This window comes from Canis lupus, chromosome 31 (assembly GCF_011100685.1).
Source record: "Canis lupus familiaris isolate Mischka breed German Shepherd chromosome 31, alternate assembly UU_Cfam_GSD_1.0, whole genome shotgun sequence".
NCBI lineage: Eukaryota > Metazoa > Chordata > Mammalia > Carnivora > Canidae > Canis > Canis lupus.
This window is the reverse complement of record NC_049252.1, coordinates 20,904,713-20,924,428: the sequence shown is the minus strand read 5'-3', so window position 1 is coordinate 20,924,428 and position 19,716 is coordinate 20,904,713. Positions and strand designations below refer to the sequence as shown.

General features: G+C 36.2%; 1 long non-coding RNA gene and 1 pseudogene across 1 annotated transcript; one reads left to right on the top strand and one right to left on the bottom strand.

Annotated features, from left to right (window-relative positions):
• Positions 1–6,771: 6,771 nt before the first annotated feature.
• On the bottom strand, positions 6,772–7,633 carry LOC100683858 (annotated as a pseudogene).
• Positions 7,634–13,802: 6,169 nt separating this feature from the next.
• Positions 13,803–16,086, top strand: LOC111093441. The gene is made up of 3 exons (XR_005381971.1): positions 13,803–13,931; positions 15,033–15,093; positions 15,772–16,086. It is a non-coding gene; the product is annotated as an uncharacterized LOC111093441 (long non-coding RNA).
• Positions 16,087–19,716: the final 3,630 nt, after the last annotated feature.

The following is a 19,716-nucleotide window of genomic DNA, read 5'->3' as shown; positions in this document are numbered from 1 at the left end:
ATCTTCTTTTTAGATGTGCAAAATCCAATCAGTGCCCTTTTATCTTTTTGTTGTATTAAGTCTTATAGTAAATTATGGGTATCCAACTGGGACTTCTGTTTTAGTGATTTTGTTTACTCCTTTGTCTCCAAGCTTCTTTTTCTTCCTGTGTTTTTTTTCTTTCCTTTCTGTGGTTAGTTGATATACTTTGGTGTGGAGGATTCTCTGCCCTGCTCCTATTTCTAAGCTTCTGCCCATCAAAGATCCTCAAAACAATATTGTCACTCATCACAGTGTCTACTTCACAGGGCACTTTCGGTCTGTTTTCCTACAATCTTGAGGCTCATGATCTTGTTTTGATAGAAGTGTAAGGAGAAGCAACAGTGAAAGCATTTTGCAGTGTTGCTTTTCAAACAATGACTATTCTTCTTCCACAGATGTAACCAGCTAATGGCTCTTATATCACATAGGCTATAAGTCTTTCCCCTGAACCTAGTGTCTAATATGACCATATTGGACTCAAGACACCTGGTCCATTGGAATATTTCATTATTCCATTATATTTGTGGGATGAAATAAAAGATGCAGGCCACTCTAGTTCTGCCTTCCTGTTTCTAAGGGCTAATTATTGAAACTTCTGACTTAAGTTATTTAGAACTATCACAGGGACTTGGTGAAACTAAGCAAATGTGCATCCAGTGGTAGGGTTCAAAGTGGAAATTCCCCAGAAAAAAAGCAACTCAAAGCATATGTTCACCAGCAGACAGCAGTTTAGTAAGCCAAAGCAACAAAAGAAAAACCCCTGGTGGTGGTCATCATCTACATGCTTGCTCACAGTAACAATTTTTTAGACCATCCCGTAGAGACCATACAAACCCTCCACACAAAATGTATTCTAGATATTAAGACTGATGATGCCATAAACAGATACCAAGGGGATATAAAATTCATATTTACATAATAAGGCTTTACTGAAGACCATAGGGCAGTCCTCTCAAGTTAGTCTGAAAATGGCTTGTTTTTAAAAAAAAAAAAAAAAAAGTTGACTGGCTTGGGGTTTTTACTCTTGTAATGGGATGGAGCCAGTGTGAGGATGCTCACACATGGACAAGGCCTAACATGGTATAAACTCTCATCGGCACCAAAGGATGGGGCACCTGAGATTTCTTATCAGCTTTCCCTGATGCGCACAGAAGAGAAGAGGTAGAGGTGAGACATAAAACCTGTCAGCAGTCAGACATAAAAAACACAGAGTCAGATTTGGTATGACATGAGCTCTGTGTCTGCCAAGCAAGTGCGGTCTCCAGGGAGCTGCCAGATTGGTCAAGTAGTGACAATATTGCAGAGGTAGAGCTTTGGGGGCTCCAGACCTGTTTTCAAGTTACATCTAGGGTGCTGGTTTTTCCAGCTGTTGTGTTTGAGAAGCTGAGGAAAGGAGGAGTTGGGGAGCATGGATAGGATAAAGGAAACAAACTACAAACCTCACTGTTGCTATTATCGAACTATTTTTCTTGAATAAACATTCCTTGAGTAGTTGCAAATTTTGGGTAATTTTCAGACTTCCAAAACCATTGATTTTGAAGATTTTGTCAGTGTTTACTTTGTTTTTTTGTGGAAGGGTGGATTTTTGGAGTTTCTTACTTAGTCATTTCAGATTTGTTCTCTTGAATCCTTTCTTGACCCAGAGGGATGGAAGCAAGAGTCTTGCTTCTGTTCTCTGAACTTCGAAATGTTAGGGGTCAGGTTTGATGTAAATTTATGAGACCAAGAATGTTGAGAAGTCTTACAAGACAATAATATATATGATCAGATCTTCATAAGGATATCTTTTCTTTTTTATAAAGGGGAGGTATTATAATTAAAAATAAGCAATTTAGATTATTAAGACAATTCACAAATAATTTTTACTTTTTCCCCCTATTGAATATCCATTATTTACCAAGAATGAATTCCCCTACTCTTCAATATTATTGGTGCCTGAGGATGTACCACCAAGACAAAATCAGAACACACAAAATACATTTGTGCATACATATCAGAAATGCTATAGGGTCGTGAGTTTCCAGCAAGAACTTAGACACCAGGGTTTTTTCAGAAAAGCTGGATTTGAAATGAATTGATTGCATTTGGAATGTTTTATTTTCCTTTTCCCCACAAGGTATTTATATCAAATGCATTCTCATTTATTTAGTTTTTATACTAAGAAGAGAAATTCAGTACAGATGCATGACAATGCACAATCTGGTATGCTATTTGACACTTCTGAACTTGTTAAATATTCTTGTTAATACATAGAAAATAATGTATTAGCATTATTAGCATTTTGATCTTTTTTCTTTCAAGCTTCAAGCTTTTATCCCCTGGCGGAAAGTGTTGCTGAGAAATAATATGCTTGTCTACATATGCTAATGCTTTTTTATTTGGGGTTTGTACTTTTTTGTAACCAGTCTTCCAATGGTGTCTATCAGTTTCTATGTGCTCAAAATGAGTGACTTCCTGACCCTTGATCTTACACCTTTGTGGGTGTTTATTAACCCTCCCATGAACCTTGACTTCTGAACTTTCAGCTCAAAGTTATGGCTGAACTGGCATTTCCCTAGAGTGGCTGACACATTATTTCTAAAATGAGATAAACAAAAGGAGTCAGAATTCAACCAAAATTCCCTCATAGACACAGGTTGTCTCCTCTTCCTTCGTCAACACTATGCACATAAAATGGCAATCGTGACATGGACATATGGGCTTCTTAATCAACTTGAATCTTTCTCTGGGCAAGGGCAATGATGGTCTCTTGAACAGTTAGTTTGGGGAACATTATCCGTGAGTAATTTTTCTGAAGCACTGAATGAATTGCTGCAGGCATGATTGAGCAGTTAACTACTGCGGTCACCAGGGATCAGAGATACACTGTATTTCATAATGTCAGAGAAAAGTCATTGCCAGTAGAGCAGTGTGAGTGATATCTTGAAATACTGGCTCATGCTAGGTTTACTCAATGGTGACTTAGTAAAAACTAATGTTTGTAGGCAAAGCTACTAGTTTTGTCTTATTGGGCACATTTTTAAAGGCAAAGTGAATTGTTATTTATTTTCTCTGGTTTTTACTTTTATTTTGTAAAGATTTATTTATTTGAGAGAGAAAGAATGAGAGAGAGAGAGAGAGTGAATGAGCAGAGGGAGGAGCAGAAGGAGAGGAAGAGAAATTCTCAAGCAGACTCCCTGCTGAGTGTGGAGCCTGGTTTCAGGGGCCCAATCCCAGGACCTCGAGATCATGACCTGAGCCAAAATCAATAGATGGGTCCTTAACAACTGAGCCACCCAGGTGCCCCTCTCTGATTTTTAAATTAATACTTAACATCAATAAATTATTTCATAATTAAGATGCAATATTCTGCTTTAATTTGTAAAGCAAAACTCTCAGGTGAGTATCTTTTTCTAAATAATTCCCTTAATGGAATATAGGATAAATTTGTTTAGAACTTCTGATTGATCACATAGGAAAGCTCGAGAAATAGTTTTAACTGAATATTACTAGGATACTTGGGATGGACTTGAGCTGTCTTAGAATCACAGCAAATATTTCAGGGTAGGAAAATAGAAACTTATTAACCAAACTTCCTATTTTTCAGAATATAAAACTTCTCACCATGCAGAGCTTTTCCAAAACATTGTTAATCAAAGTGGGAGCTGAGATTTAAGGTTTTGCCTGCTAATGCTGAGCTGAATTTTTTTTTTTTTTTTTTTTTTTTCTGAGCTGAATTCTTGTTCTCAGTTCTTTCAAGATCCATGTTTTTGATACCTTGGTTATATATTGGTAAATGAGATTCTTTAACTTGTTTTGGCAGAGTGTATGTGTACATTAGAATATATTTGCAGGGCAGCCCGGGTGGCTCAGCAGTTTAGCGCTGCCTTTCAGCCCAGGCCGTGATCCTGGAGACCTGGGATCGAGTCCCACGTCGGGCTCCCTGCGTGGAGCCTGCCTGTGCCTCTGTCTGTCTCTCTCTCTCTCTCTGTCTGTCTCTCATGATTAAGTAAATGAAATCTTTAAAAAAAAAAAAAGAATACATTTGCACATATCATTGGTGATTTCCTTTGCTATCAATTCTTAGTTTTTCTTTTTGATTCTATATACTTAAGTATTTTTTTTAAGTTTTTATTTATTTATTTGTGAGAGAGAGTGAGTGAGGGTGAGACTGAGAGGGAGAGCACGGGCTGGAGGAGGGGCAGAGGGAGAGGGAGAAGCAGGCTCCCCACCAAGCAGGGAGCCCTTATGTGGGCTCGATCTTGGGACTCCAGGATCATGGCATGAGCCAAAGGCAGATGCTTAACCAACTGAGCCACCCAGCCTCCCCGACAAGTATCCTTTCTTGTTGCTGCTCATTTTATAGCAAATAATGTGATCCCCGAAAATGGTTTTGGCAACAGTGTCCATAAATGAAGTGTTACTTCAATTAAAATTGACCTATGAGATTTTGATTATGATATGAATAGAAAATGAACTGTCCATGAACTAATATGTCCTTCTTGAACCCCTAAAAATTAAAATGCTCTTAATAAAACCAAATGATATTCTTCTACTCCTTCATAAGACACAATCCCACTTAGAAAGTGTTCCATGTGGAAGAACTTCTGGGGAGAGGAGTGGAGAAAATTCTCCATAGCAGATGCTATTGGTCATCTGCCTGGGACCTTATAGTTTCACTCAATGAATATACCACTAGTTTCCTACTAAAAGAGAAATCTGTGGTTTGTTTGGCCATCAGATCAAGCGTGATGCAAAAAGGACAGGGTGTCTGTGAAGTTGAACTTGACTGGAGTGAATCTTTAACAAGAGGAAAAGGAGTTGGTTAATAAGTACATCAGCTTCCTCTTCCCTCAGGAGGACAGCTCAGGAGCAGGTTCTACAGTGTCCCAACAGTCCAAGTCAGATTGAGTCCCAGCTGTCCACCTGGTGATTTGCTTTTTAACATATCCTGTCTTGCCTTCCTTGTCTACCTCGCTCTCCTACTTCCCTATCAGTTCTTAAGATTATGCCAAAATAACATACATTGTAGAAATCCCACCAAATGTTCTCAGAATAGTCTGACTTAAAATATTAGGATGGCAAGATATTTCTATAATGACTCTTGAATTTAAGGTAAACCAATCAGACTTTTTCCTGACCTAAGTCATGAGCCAATGATTGAAATGAGTTGAGGGCAAGCAAGAGATAGAAGTTAGAATACATTGTCATTATTGCTACAGATGATGTAATAGAACAGAGGTTATACCTGAGTGCAGGAAAGCTTCTTTAGGTCCAAACCCAGTACTATCTAATTCACCCCAACTCAGGCAAACTGTGGCCACTGTAGTCGATCTGCCCACTCCACCTGCAGCTTGCTCCTTTGCCTCTGTTTCTCTCAGGGTTAGAAACTCCTTCAGGCAATTGAGAGCATGAGGAAGGCCCAAGAGGAAGAGAAATGTACTGAATGGGGAATGCCCAATTTATTCTTTCTAAATTTACCAGTGAAAATTCATCCTTCCCCTTCATGGGCAAGAGTGATTGAAGAGGGGGAGCAAGGCCTCTAGTATTCTAGAAGCTCTCGTGAGGCTTTTGCTTCATGGAGTAGAATGGAATCATTTCTGTGCCATCAGATTAACCCATCTGGTCCCATGCTGGGTACTTCTGTAATCACACAGACTTAGGCCAAGGGAATATATTGTCTTAGATTTTGATTTCTTTTGCTTTTTAGGTGATGAGCTATTTTTGACTGGTTTCAGCTGAGGCAAAATGGGTATTTTACTCTGCCTGGTTTTATTTCTTCTATATAATCATGCACAAAAAGACTAATTGATGATTCTTATCTTTTCATCAAGTAAACATAAAAAGAACTGCAATTAAAAATCTTGTTTTGAAGGTGTCTGAGTGGCTCAGTTGGTTAAGCATCTGCCTTCGGCTCAGATCATGATCCAGGGGTGCCTGAGATGGAGCCCTGCATTGTACCAGGCTTCCTACTTAGTGGGGAGTCTGCTTCTCTCTCTCCCCTCTGCCTATCAGTCCCTTACTTGTGTTGTCTCTCTTTGTTGAATAAATAAAATCTTTAAAAGCAATTGTTTTGTGATTGATGGTGAGTAATGTTGAGAATCTTTTCAATCTTGTCTATTGGCCATCTGCATGTCATCTTTGGAAAAATGTATATTCATGTCTTTTTTTTAATATTATTTATTTCAGAGAGAGAGAGAGAGAGAGCATGAGCATGAGCATGAGCAAGGGGAAGGGAAGAGGGAGAGTAAGGTCATGTCCTGCATTGAAAGATTAAAAAACAGCTTAAGTTGAAAAAGGAAAAGAAAATAGTCCCAGTGTTAATGAGGCTAGGGGACAGATAGAATTAAGGTCAGGAGAAAAGTCAGTAGGAAACATTGTTTCTCCCCGGTCATGCCATAACCATAAAATGCCCCAATGAGCCCCTCTTTGAGAGAGACCAGAGATTCTCACCAATGATACATTCTGACTTGCTTTACCTCCCATCTTCAATTCCTAACAGTACTCAGCCTTTGATCAAACTCACTCCTCCTAATCCTGTCTCAGGAGCAGAAACCAATCTGGAACCTACCTTGACTTTTTTTAGATCCTTTAGTGAAAGATTCCTTTAGTGGAAGCTCAAACCTTATACAGGTCCCTGCCCTTTTCCATGTTGAGTACCAGGTTTTTACGCATTCCTCTGTGTTACTCTCCCTCCATGCATTGCATCAGTTGATCTCCTTTGTCTAGGGATCTTTGGTTAATTAGCTTTTATTTTTTTTTCAGGCTACAGATTTTTATTAGATGAAGGATGTCTTAGGTTAGCTCAAGGGAAAGTGGTGACAATCGGCAAGCACTCCTCCATACAAGAAAGGAAGCATTCTTGGCTAATGAGGATGGGTAGTTATGATATCTAAAGGTGTCTTCAGTTAACTTTGAGCACCCAGGAAGATCTTCCCCTTGGCACTCAACATCACCAGTCCTGACATGAAAGGGTCTGCAATGAGCTAGTTCAACTTAGCCAACAGTTCTTCTAGTTCTGACTGAGCTTTGAATATTCCCTTGAAGTCTTCTTCAGTGTGCTCCTTCACTGACGATCTGACTCCTTCAGGAAGATTGATTTGGATTATTTCCAAGAAAATCTCTGCAAATGTAGCATTCAAACCACTGATCTGAACCATGCGCTTCATGGGTGGTAAGAACTGAGTCCAGGAGCATTTTGTTGCCTTGATCCTGCAGCAGCAACACTTCCATTGCTGGACATGGAAGCGGGCATTGCATAACTTTCCTCAATTTTAATGGATAGATGGCTGCAGAGGTGATGAACATATTGGGCATACCTCTCTGCCAGGGCCATGTCGTATGAAGTCAGGTGAATGTTTAAAAACCCATATTCATAATCTGTCCTCAAATTAAAGGGTCTCACTTCCACTTTTCCCTTCTTCTTCTTGGGCTCCTGTGCTTTAACTAGCTGCTTGTATTTTCCAATGCCATGGATAGGCTTTGACTTGTAGCGCTGACTGGTACTCAGCAGAATGCCACCTGCAGCACAGATGAGATTTTCTCCTGAAGTCCTGAGCCTTAAAAGAAGAAAGGCTTGCTTAAAAATGGTATCATTCCTCAGACATAGCATCTTTCCCAGAGCTCCATTCATCCTTTGCAGCTGCTGCTGATTACTGTGTAAGTTGAAGACCTGCCCAAGCTGCGGCGATCCCCCCTGGAGTCTGAAAACACTAACCTAACTAGCTTTTCTTACCATGGAGTTGCATCCTGATAAACCCTTCATAAATTGAAAATATTGTAAGTTGAAAATTGATTTAATACACCTGATCTACTGAACATCCTAACCTAGCCTAGCCTACCTTAAATGGGCTTAGAAAACTTACATTATCCTAAAGGGGGCAGAATCATCTACAAAAAGGTAATTTTATAATAAAGCGTTGAATAGCTTATGAATTTTATTGAATACTATACCGAAAGTGAAAGATAGAAAGGTTGTATGGATTCAGAATGGTCGATTGTTGACTCTGGTGATCCCATGGCTGACTGGGAACTGTGGCTTGCTGCCACTCCCCAGTGTCACAAGAAAAAATCATACAGCACAGCACTAGCTTGAAAAAAGAACAATATTCAAAATATGAAGTAGAGTTTCTACTGAACACATAGCGCTTGTACACCATATTAAAGTCGAAAAATCATAAGTCAAACCATTGTTAAGTTGAAGGGCCATCGGTACTTTATTACTTACATTGTCAGACTCCTATTGCATTAGAAAACTCAAGACCACAAGTATTTGTCTCATTTTAAATATAGTCCAATGTACATTGAATGGGATGGTTTTGCTTTCAGTGCTGGCTTCTGTAGCACTTAGTATCTATGAATGCAGTTACAAATATTTTGCTTTATTAAAGCTGTAATGAAGAAACCCTGGCATTTGGTTGCTTGAAAGTTGCTTGTGGGGCACCTGGGTGGCTCAGTTCAGTTAAGCGGCTGCCTTTGGCTCAGGTCCTGATCCCAGGATCCTGGGATTAAGCCTCGCAGCATGGGGCTCCCTGCTGGGTTGGCAGCCTGCTTCTCCCTCTCCACAGTTTGTGTTCTCTACATGCTCTCTCAGATGAATAAAATCTAAATAAAATAAAATAAAATAAAATAAAATAAAATAAAATAGCTTGCATTTTGTTCTAGTTTATTCCTATTTGCTACCAAGTTTTAACTAATTTGTTGTTGCAAAAAAATATACACATGAAATCAGAAGAGATGCTTATTTTTACCATGTAAATTCTCTTGTGTTTTTTTTTAAATAAATGATTGGCAGATTCTACATTTCCAATGGAAATTTTATTAATAATAAAGAATTAAGATTAAAATATGACCAGAAACATATAAAATGTCCAAAGGTCAAAAAATTCTGAGCATTACTTTTATGATTTTTGTCATCAGTGAAAACACTTTGATGTCTTTATCATTGGTGTTATTCCTCCTGTGTGTGTATGCAAAATATAATTGATGAATTACATTAGTCACCTCAAAAATTCAAAATGAAGTCCCACACTTAACAGTGCCTGTGTCTATATCTCTATATCTCCATGCATATGTATATATGTATCTACAGCTACATCTTTATCCTTGTTGTGGATATGAATTAATTCAAGCAGACTGATTCTAGTATAAAATTTCAACACTACTGTATATGCCTAAATTAAAAATAAATCTGCAGAATTTGATAAGCATCTATGTAATCTGGTTTGGGAGCCAGACTGCTTGAGTTGTGATTCTTGGAAACCCATTTAACTATTGAATGACATAGGGTGATTGACTTAATCATGGTGTCTTGATTTCCTCATCTGAAGGTAAGGATGATAATAGCTGACTCATATGCTTATTGCAAAGAGCAAATGAATTCAGGTTAAAAAGTACCTAAAGAATGGTGTAATATATTTTATGTCCTCATCATATGTTATCATAATTAAGAACTGAAATTCTGAGGCTCTGTGCATGTGTGCATGTAGGGTATACAATAATTTCTGTAACTCAGCGCTCATTTCCAAAGATGCTTATAGACAAAAACATCCATCTATTTTCTTACAAAATGTAAATAACCCAGTTAAAACTATTTTATTTTTTTTATAGTTGACTTGAAATACTCTACTTTCAGCAGAAAGTAAATGTTCTGCTATGTGTCAAAAACCAGGACGATAAAGATTCTCTCCTGTGAATAGACCAGCATAATTAATGGTTGATTTGTCCTTTCACAGCTTAAAAAGTAAGATATAGTTCACTGAGAGGCTTTTTAGAAAACGTCACTTATTTTGGTAAAGCTAAAACAATTCTGAGTCATTAGCAAGTTATTTTACAAAGAACCAATAACTTTCAGAATTATTAAGACAAGATTTTAGATGATTTGGTACTCAAGCTATTATTTTTCTCTGATACTTGAGAACATCATAGAATAAAGTAGTGAAGTAGGTTGGCAAATGGTATAAGTATAAAGGCAAGTAATAAGGGATAAGAAGGATTAAGTGGTGAGTTTTAAATCTGGGTTCTCACAAGCCCTTGGTACTGAACTTAATTATCCTGAAAGAATAGGCTTGAGTTATAAGAATATACCATTTTGTATTTTTAAAGATTGATTTTTTAAAATTAATTAATTAATTTTTGAGAGAGAGAGAGCAGTGAGCCAGGGGAGAGACAGAGAGGGAGGGAGGGGAGCAAGTGGACTCACCCCTGAGAGCACAGCACAACATGGGACCTGAAATCAGACTCTGAGATCATGACCTGACACAAAATCGAGGCTCAACCAACTGAGCCACCCAGGTGCCCCGAGAAAATACCATTTGTAGTATCACAGCAATTAGAATTTACTATATCTTTTACTTTATATAACAAACAGAACTTTATTAATTGATATCTACAACATAGCAGGTTGTTTTGGTTCTTTTTTTAACTTTTCTTTCTTTCTTTTTTTTTTTTTAAGATTTTACTTATTTATTCATGAGAGATACAGAGAGGGGCAGAGACACAGGCAGAGGGAGAAGCAAGCTCCATGCAGGATCCTGATGCGGGATTCGATCCTGAAACTCCAGAATCATGTCCTGAGCCTAAAGCAGACACTCAACTGCTGAGCCACCCAGCTGTCCCTAGCATGTTGTTTTAACAGAGAATTTATGGGTATGCAGCAGCTGTGGAAAAAATAATTAGAACCTTTCCCATATTTCTTACATTTCTGTGAATTATGAATTTTCTAAGTTACTGTGGTTACAAAAACCACCTTTTTCTTAACTGTGGTTCAGAGAACAGTAGGTTTACCATAGACTCTAAAGGGAAATAAAAAATCATGTTGATATCTTTAAAGTATTTAGTGTTACTCTGTGGTTTCCATAGAGATCATTTCCACCTGGCTACTTTAGTTTAAAACCCTAAGTAAGAAAATATAGGAAATACAATGTTTTAAAGATTAATCAGGAAAAATATTTCTTTTGGTACTGTGATTGTGGGAAATCAGAAATGGAATAGGAAACTGATGGGCTAGTCAAGAACTTAGATCCCAATAGCTAACATAATCCTTATCTTTAAGCAATGAGAAACAGAAATCCGTTTATATTTTTCACTCTTTCTCCCTCCGGCTTTTATTTGCTCTGTTTCTCTCAGACTCTCAATCTCTCTCTCTCTCTCTCTCTCACAGACACACACACACGCACAAACATACACACGCACTTTCTCTCCCTTCCCTAAACATTTTCTTAAAATATTAAATTCAATTTCTCTTTAAGCCATCACTATAAAATCCATATGTTAGTTGAGAAATGGAAGAAGCATTATACATTTTTTATAGTCATACAAGGAACTGAAGTAACTTACATGAATGGAAATGCTGTCCAATGATAAATTATTTTTTTATCTTATAGCTTTATTTTTGTAATATCAGTAAAGTTCAAGGCTAATCTTTTCTTATTAGATGAAATAGAGCTTTTCTCCAGCCTATGGTTTATTTAGTAAGGAGTTAGTTTCAGCTATTCTTTTAAAGATAAATAATTTGCTATAAATTATCACAGTTTATCATAATTTGTGTTCATGAAGTGTTTGCACCTTTCTGAATCCCAGTGCCCAATACCTATTTTCAGAATCTCATTTTTAAAATTAAGGAACTATAATATCTATTTAAGAATACACACACACACACACACACACACACGCTCATTGAATCATGTTATATGTAGTAAGTGTAAAAACTGATCTGTAAGAACAGACTACAGTAACAAAAAATCATGACCGATTTTTTTGTTGAACTAGATGAAAGAGAATTCATAAAAGTTTCTTTATGGTCAATGTTTTTTCACCAGATACCATTTTTCAAAGATGAATGTGAATATGCCTTGATCACATAGTTCCTCTGTGACAAGGAGTTAAGTATTGAAAAAAATTTGGTTGAGTTAGCAGCCTTATGCTTTCCCTACACTTGTGCATGCTCCTTTTCAAGCATGTTTATTTTGCTTTAGCATTCTGAATGAGAGAATAACATTTATTTTTTTTCATTAGGGTTGTAAATTAACATCTTAATTCATTAGCATAATCCATCTTCCTCATTCTCCCTGCCAGTACACATCACCTGCTGAGTACCCCACAACTGATTAAATAACAAATCTCACCCAATTAGTTTGCTTACCTAATTTTCTTTAATTAGCTGAAATGTTGTCTTTGGTCCAAGTAAGATCACTTTGTCTTAGAATCTGCAAAGCTGAATACAAGCTCATTTATAAATGTCGTTAGTCAGAATTCCACCAAGGCCGTTTACACTTTAATGTGCTCTGTTAGAAAATTGGAAAAAGTGAAGAAGAACCTCAATATTTTTTCAAAAAATAGTTATTATAAAAAAAAAATAGTTATTATATACCAATGCTTCTAAAAGATACTGGAAATACATTTTACCATTCCTATCATTGTTCGTATTTAAGCAGGCAAAAAATAAAACCTCATCACTCAGGAGATCAAGGATAGTCTTAAAGAATTTTTCTCATAAACAGAAAAGGAAAGAAATGACGAGTAACAGAAGACCCCTACAGAACCAGCCTTGATCTTTGACTGTGTGTGCGTGTGTGTGTGTGTGTTTCCATGCATGAAACATAAAATATCTTTTTTTTTTTTTAATTTTTTTTTTTTTTAATTTTTATTTATTTATGATAGTCACACACAGATAGAGAGAGAGAGGCAGAGACACAGGCAGAGGGAGAAGCAGGCTCCATGCACCGGGAGCCCGATGTGGGATTCGATCCCGGGTCTCCAGGATCGCGCCCTGGGCCAAAGGCAGGCGCCAAACCGCTGCGCCACCCAGGGATCCCATAAAATATCTTGTTTACATGTTTATTGGTCAATTTATATAAAATATAAGTCTATATTCATATACTAATATATAACACACACACACACACATATATATATATACACACCAATTTTGTATTTATTACATGTAGTCAAACCCAAAATTTAGCCACTGATAACCACATTTACACATGGGAACAAACATGCACTTGAGTAAGAGAGTAGAAAGCAATAATGCTTCATGGGGTGATTTTCCACTTGAGTAAGAGAGTAGAAAACAATAATGCTTCATGGGGTGATTTTGCACTGTATCTAACATGGAACCTGGTTTCCCACAGTCCCCTACTCTGCATAGTTCTGAGTTAGAATTGATCTAAGAGACATTATCAGGAAGTTATAGGTGAAAACAGGAGACCACAGTGACCCCAGACCCATCTGGTGGACACAAAGCACAGCACCCACTAGAGTCCCTTTGTGGTACCTTTGGGGCATCCAGACCATCCAGAAGGCTCCAACTTGTTTGCAGATCCCAGTGCTTTAAGAGGGCTAATAAGTGACTTCCCTCTGTCCTGTTAGCTCTTCTTTCTAGACCACCTCTTCTCATCTCCTCTCACAAGTGTGTATGACCTGCTTCCTGCAGTCCCTTATTTGAAGTGTGCATGATTCACCTCCTGCAATTCCTCATTCAGTAATATTCATAGTAGTTCTGCTTCCCTGAGGCATAAAATTTCAGGAAACCAAGCTGGAAGCTGTCATCCAATAGCTTTGTAATGGAAATCTCTTCTTTTTGCTTACCACATAGATGGCAACAAGCCTGCTCTTGTAACATAAAATCTGAAGGAAACTCTAGGGAGCACACCCGAAGATTCATTCCTTTTATGCTAAGCAGTAAGTTATCCCATGTTCTAGATTTGAAATATCAGTCAGAATTCACAGCAATACTTACCAAATAATGACCATAATGACATGATAATGGAAATCATAGCCTTTATACCAAGAGGCAGTGCCAAGTCTCATTGATTTTTGTTACTAATTAGAATGCATTGAACGGTCTCTCTGTAATCGCTATCATATTGGTTGCTCACAGCAAGGCTAATGGAGGGAACTGCTCAATTCAGGAAAAGTGTGTTTGTAAAGTATGTCATTGGTTGGTAGGACAAAGGCAATAGAACTCTTGTGTGTGCTTGAATACATTTCTGGAAAATTACAATACATTATATTTTAAAAATTAAGAATGGTTGAAAGAAGGAAGACTTGGTTCTCTTCTATGTGGGTTATTTCTTAAAGGGAATATCATCTTAATCTGTGTTATATAATAATTCATGAGATGGTTTCTTTCATATCACCACAGCAAATTTCAATTCATAGGATATTTGCCTGTTCACGTGACCTAATAATAGATGACATTCTCACTTTTATTAAAAATATGAAAATGTAAGCTTTTATCAGCATTCAAAAAAATAACTTCTCTGTGTTTTGTTAGAGAAAATTTTAAGCTCAACTTCTAATGGGTCATAGTAACCTTGAAACCAGTTTTGTGTTTGTTTGTGTGTGTCACAGGGGTTGAGGGAGGCAGTTCTCTGCTGGTTATTTTTCTGAGATGGACTTAGTTTCTATCCCTCCCATCTCTCAGAGAGATACTGATATCCTAGCAGTTTGGTCTAAGATTTTCTTTATTGATAGACTTTTGTGGGGAAAATGAAGCCAATGGAACTTTAGTCTCACTCAGATGTGGCTCTAATTCTGGGTGGGGTTTTATAGTAAGTAAAAATAATGCATAGATTTGCTACAAGCCTCAGGTTCATTCTGATGGCATGAAGATCTTTTTTTTTTGTTTTCTACCTGTAGAACAGGTTCTGAACACAAAGAGATGAAAACTAATATAAGGCATTTTTGGCAAGTGGCATATCATATATGAAATCATCTCATTTCAAATAATAATAAAAGTGGCTATTTAGTCACCTACTGGAAGATGTAGTATTGGTTGGATTGTAAGACAGTGGCTCCTGGATGCGCAGAACCAACATTACCCAGGAGGTTGTGGTAAATGTGAATTTGCAATCTCTCTCCAGATCTACTGAATCAGGTCCTCAGAGGGCAGGGCCCATTTTTCTGAACCACTGCTCAACAGGAAGAGACATGAATGAGCCTTAAAATATTTATAGAACATATATATGTGTGTGCTTAGTGCTAGATTATTAACTGATTTTTCTTTCACATAATGGTCATCTATTTAGGCATTGAAACATCATTGTGGTCTGCCTGAATTCATCTGAATGGTACAGGAGAAGAGAGATGGTAAATAAACTCTTGCTTTTTAAACTCAAATGTCCCATTTCAGGATGTGAGGGAAAATAATATATATATTATATATAATTAATAAAATAATATATAAATATGTATTTATATATTACATATATGTATATATACACTTAAAGTGAGAAAGCAGGATCATTTTAGATATTTGCTTTGAATCTCCTTTGAGTTTCATGTCCAATAAGAAATAAATGAATCTTTCCAATGTGAAGAGGAGAAGGCCAGAAAACAGAGTTCACTGGTTGGTGTCCCCTTCATAGGTAGTTCTGAGGAAAGCAGAAAGAAATTACTTTGGAAATTTCATTAGATATCATGTTTCTGTCTTTACTATGGGAAATGTGTGGCATGTTAGAATTAGAATTGGAATCATAAGTATTATACAAAGAGGAAAATACAAACTTTCAGTAAATGTTGAATTTTAGAATGTCCTGGTGCACTGATTGCACTGGAGTTTTTCCTCAAAATGAAGCATCATTTATCTTCACAAGCCAAATTGTTTTATTATATGGCATTGTGATAGACTGCATAATGGCCCCCAAAAACATGTATATCCTAATGCCTGGAATCCCTGATTGTTTCCTCATTTGGCAAAGAGGATTTTGCAAGTGTGGTTAAATTAAGGATCTTAAAATTTGGAGGTTTTTTTTTTTTTTTTTTTAGATCAGATGGGCCCTAACCATAAGTGTTCTTATAAGAAGGAAGCTAAGGAAGATCTCACATAGAAAAAGAAAGTAGTGTGATGACTGAAGCAAGGTGCTGCATTGCGGTCTTTGAAGATGTGGGATGCCACAAGCTAAGGAAGACAACAAACCACTCTAGAAAATGGAAAACTTTGGAGAAAGGAACTGTCCCCCAGAATCATCCAAAAGCAAAACCCTGCAGACATACTGACTCTGGCCTAGTGAATCCTATCACAGACCTTTGACTTCCAGAACTGCAAAAGAATAAAACTGTCTTGTTTTAAGCCATTAAATTTGTTACAATGAAAAGATGATAACAGATCTGTCTCGTCTAAGTTTATAAAACACTCAAATCTGTTTGGTGGAATTTTTGAATTTTTTCTTTCCAGTCTGATTTCTTAATTTTAAAATGTTTCTACAATAAGAAGGTTAGTGTTTACTTTAAAATACATTAAAGTATTATTTTTAGGAAGGAAGTTTTGTTTATGGGTGAATACAAATGGGTCAGGATTCTCAGAGCAGCAGAACTGATTTGTTCGTCTCTGGTCTACATGGCATGTGGATGGCTGAGGCTGGAGAATCTCTTAATTAAGTAGCTTCTTTACATGTTGGATTCTTTGGTACCCATTTGTCCTTCTCTCTCTTCATGACATAATATCCTTCTTAGTCCCTCTATGTCCAAAGTCTTCTTACAATATAGTGGTTGAAGGAAAGGTAAACTTTGAATATGATGGCTGGCTTCCAAAAGGCATAAAAAATGAAGCTACAAGACCAGGTAGGAGCTATGCCTAGAACTCTCTCGGTGTTATTACATGTTCTATTTGGTAAAGAAATCACAATCACAATCCTCTGAGGATTGAAGGTTGGAGAAATAGACTCCACCTTTGAATGTGGACATGGTGAGGTTACATTGCAGAAGAGTATGTAAAATGGGAGACAGCACAGTCATCTTTAAAACCCATGATTTCACAAAAGAGGAAATTTTTAGAGAACCAGAATCTGATGATGTTTTTATAGGCTAGTCGAGGGAAGGAAAGACAAAAGTAATTAGTGTGTTCTTAAGGTAGAATTGTTTCATTACTCCTTATTTATAGCCTGAAGAAAACATTTCTATGATTATACTTTTCTCTTTGATCATCCCACTGAGCAGTTTTGTGCATAGTTAGCTAGAATTTTAACATGCCTGATATAAGGGAACAATTATTCTTTTTTTTTTTTTTTTTTAGACTTTAAGTTTCTTTTTTGTTTTGTTTTCTTAAGATTTTATTTATTTATTCATGAGAGACAGAGAGAGAGAGAGAGGCAGAGACACAGGCAGAGGGAGAAGCAGGCTCCATGCAAGGAGCCTGACATGGGACTGGATCCTGGGTCTCCAGGATCCCGTGCTGGGCTGAAGGCTACGCTAAACCACTAAGCCACCCAGGCTATCCGGGAACAATTATTCTAATTGTTTAACCACAAAACTATATGGTTAAAATGTAAAATAATAAAATAATACATTGGTTCAGTATATATATATATATATATATATATATATAATTATATATAATGTATTATTATTTATATACATAAATAAGTGTGTGTATATAAATATATATTTGTATTTATATATAAATATATATAATTGGATATAATATTATGCCTCCAAATATGAGATATTTGATGTGCTAATTATTATTGAATGGAAGATGATATATTTGATATGCACCCTCAGGAAACAGGTGAGAGTTAGTTAGAAGCCAGACTTTAGCAAGAGTATTAAAGTTCAATCAAATCATCAGGATAATGTCAGCGAGTAGCCGGCACCTAGACAAGGGTATATCAGCAATGGGCTTCTAGAAGAGAGCATATTTTGAGAACCTCGAGGACATCTAGAATTTCAAAAGTAAGAATGTTGAAATGTCCCTCAGATAGGGAAAATAGCAAGAACAAAAGCACAGGGTTGTGAGGAGTCTGGCCTCCTCTTTCATGTTCCTGAATATATCTCCTTTCTTTTGTACTTTTACTCATTTTTTTCAGCTTTAGTAGGGCATTTTGATTTTCTTTCACTCTCAGCCATGCTCCCGACTCAGGAAATTGACACTTGTCAGGTTCTTCCCCCATGTGTCCACATATTTTGGTTTCTTCCCTTTTCAACTCATGGTATAGTTTATTATTTTCCTATTGAAGTCTTCCCTGAATTCTTTACTTCAAAGTACAACTCCTCCCCAACCCTCCCCCAGCCCAACATTAACTATCTCTCTTTTCTTCTCATTTTTTTTTGCAATACCCTTATCACCAGATAATATAATATAAATTTCCTTAGTTATTTGTTTAGTTTCTATTTTCTTCAACTTAGATATAAGATTCATGAGGGAGGGAAATTTGACTGACTAGTTGACTCTGTGTCTACAAAATTTAAATGTATCTGCCACATAGTAAATCTTCAGTAGATGCTAACTGAATTACCAAAGGATAAAATATAATCTAAAAAAATGAATAGAATAGTTTTATATGTATAATATATTATAGTATAATATATAAAAATATTGTAGTATGTAACCATTATATATATATATACACACACTTATTTGTTTTATATATACTTTACTTATGAAACTATACATGTAAATAAATATATATAACTATATATATTAAGGGGGTTACTTGCAAGAGAAATATAATATTACATCAGATATAGAAAAAGGGAAATTCAAAGTGGGTTGTTTTTAATTAAGAGTAACCAGAAACCAATCATTGTGATTAAGGACATATATCTTCTTTCATGTAAAAATCATGCTCCATGCTCTCTATCTTGACAATTTCACAATCCCAAGTGTGTTCTGTTTTAGTTTTCTCCAATAGGTCTCCATCCCTAAGTCACCAAATGTGGTTCTTCAAGTTCCAGTAATAACATAAACACTCCAGCCAACAGAAAAAAAGAAAGATAAGAAATATGTATTCTCTCTGCTTAAGGAAACTTCCTGGAAGTTCCTCACACCACTTCTGTTATTACTCCCATGGGCAGAATTTGTCCCTTTTTACAAACTTACAGTAGAGGACTAGAAACTATCTTTAGTCTTGTTAAAAATCAGTATCTGTATTGTTTTGGAAGAGAGAAGATCAAACCTTGAGAAACAGTCTCTGCCATACAAAAAGAGAAAACAAATACTTATTGAGCATCTACCGTGGTCTAGCTATTGTGCAAAGAACTTTGTAAATAAAAAAAAAAGAACATTGTAAATATTATATTATTTAATATTGCCAGGCTCATTAAAGCACAGATAAATGGTCTTTACTTATTATCTAATTAATACTTATTAAGTATTTATAAGATTCACAGTTGGAATGTGATCCCACATATGTTTAACAGTAAACAGTTTTTTTCTATTACAGAAATAACTATAGTTGCAGAGTGGGACACGATCTCCCAAGGCCATATGATTTCAACCCATTCTATTTCTCAGGTAAAAAAAAATCTATTCTGATAACATGGAAGTGTTACTGCGCGAATTTAAAAAAACAAATGCTAAGGATAATTTAATATAAAACCCAAAGCATGTTACTCTTAAAATTTTGTCATTGAAATCTACCAAAAAACTCTTGATACTAACTTATCATAAGTGTTGGGTAAATGTATACTAATACGATGAAGCCAAAATGAATATAATCACATTTAAAGTAACTATAGGAAATAGGAAGTAATTTAAAGTAACTATAGGAATATAATCAAATTTAAAGCAACTATAGGAAAGTGTGGTCAATTCAAGAAAATAATGCTGATGGAATGATAAACATTTATATTCCTTGAAATTACGGAAATTCTAACATTGATCTGTATACAAGATGATGGAGTTTTAGAAAGATTTCAGCTATTGTCTGCAGGAGCTCTTCAAAATGTGGGTTAAACTTTTTAGTGAATTATAATTATGCACTGGTTTACTTT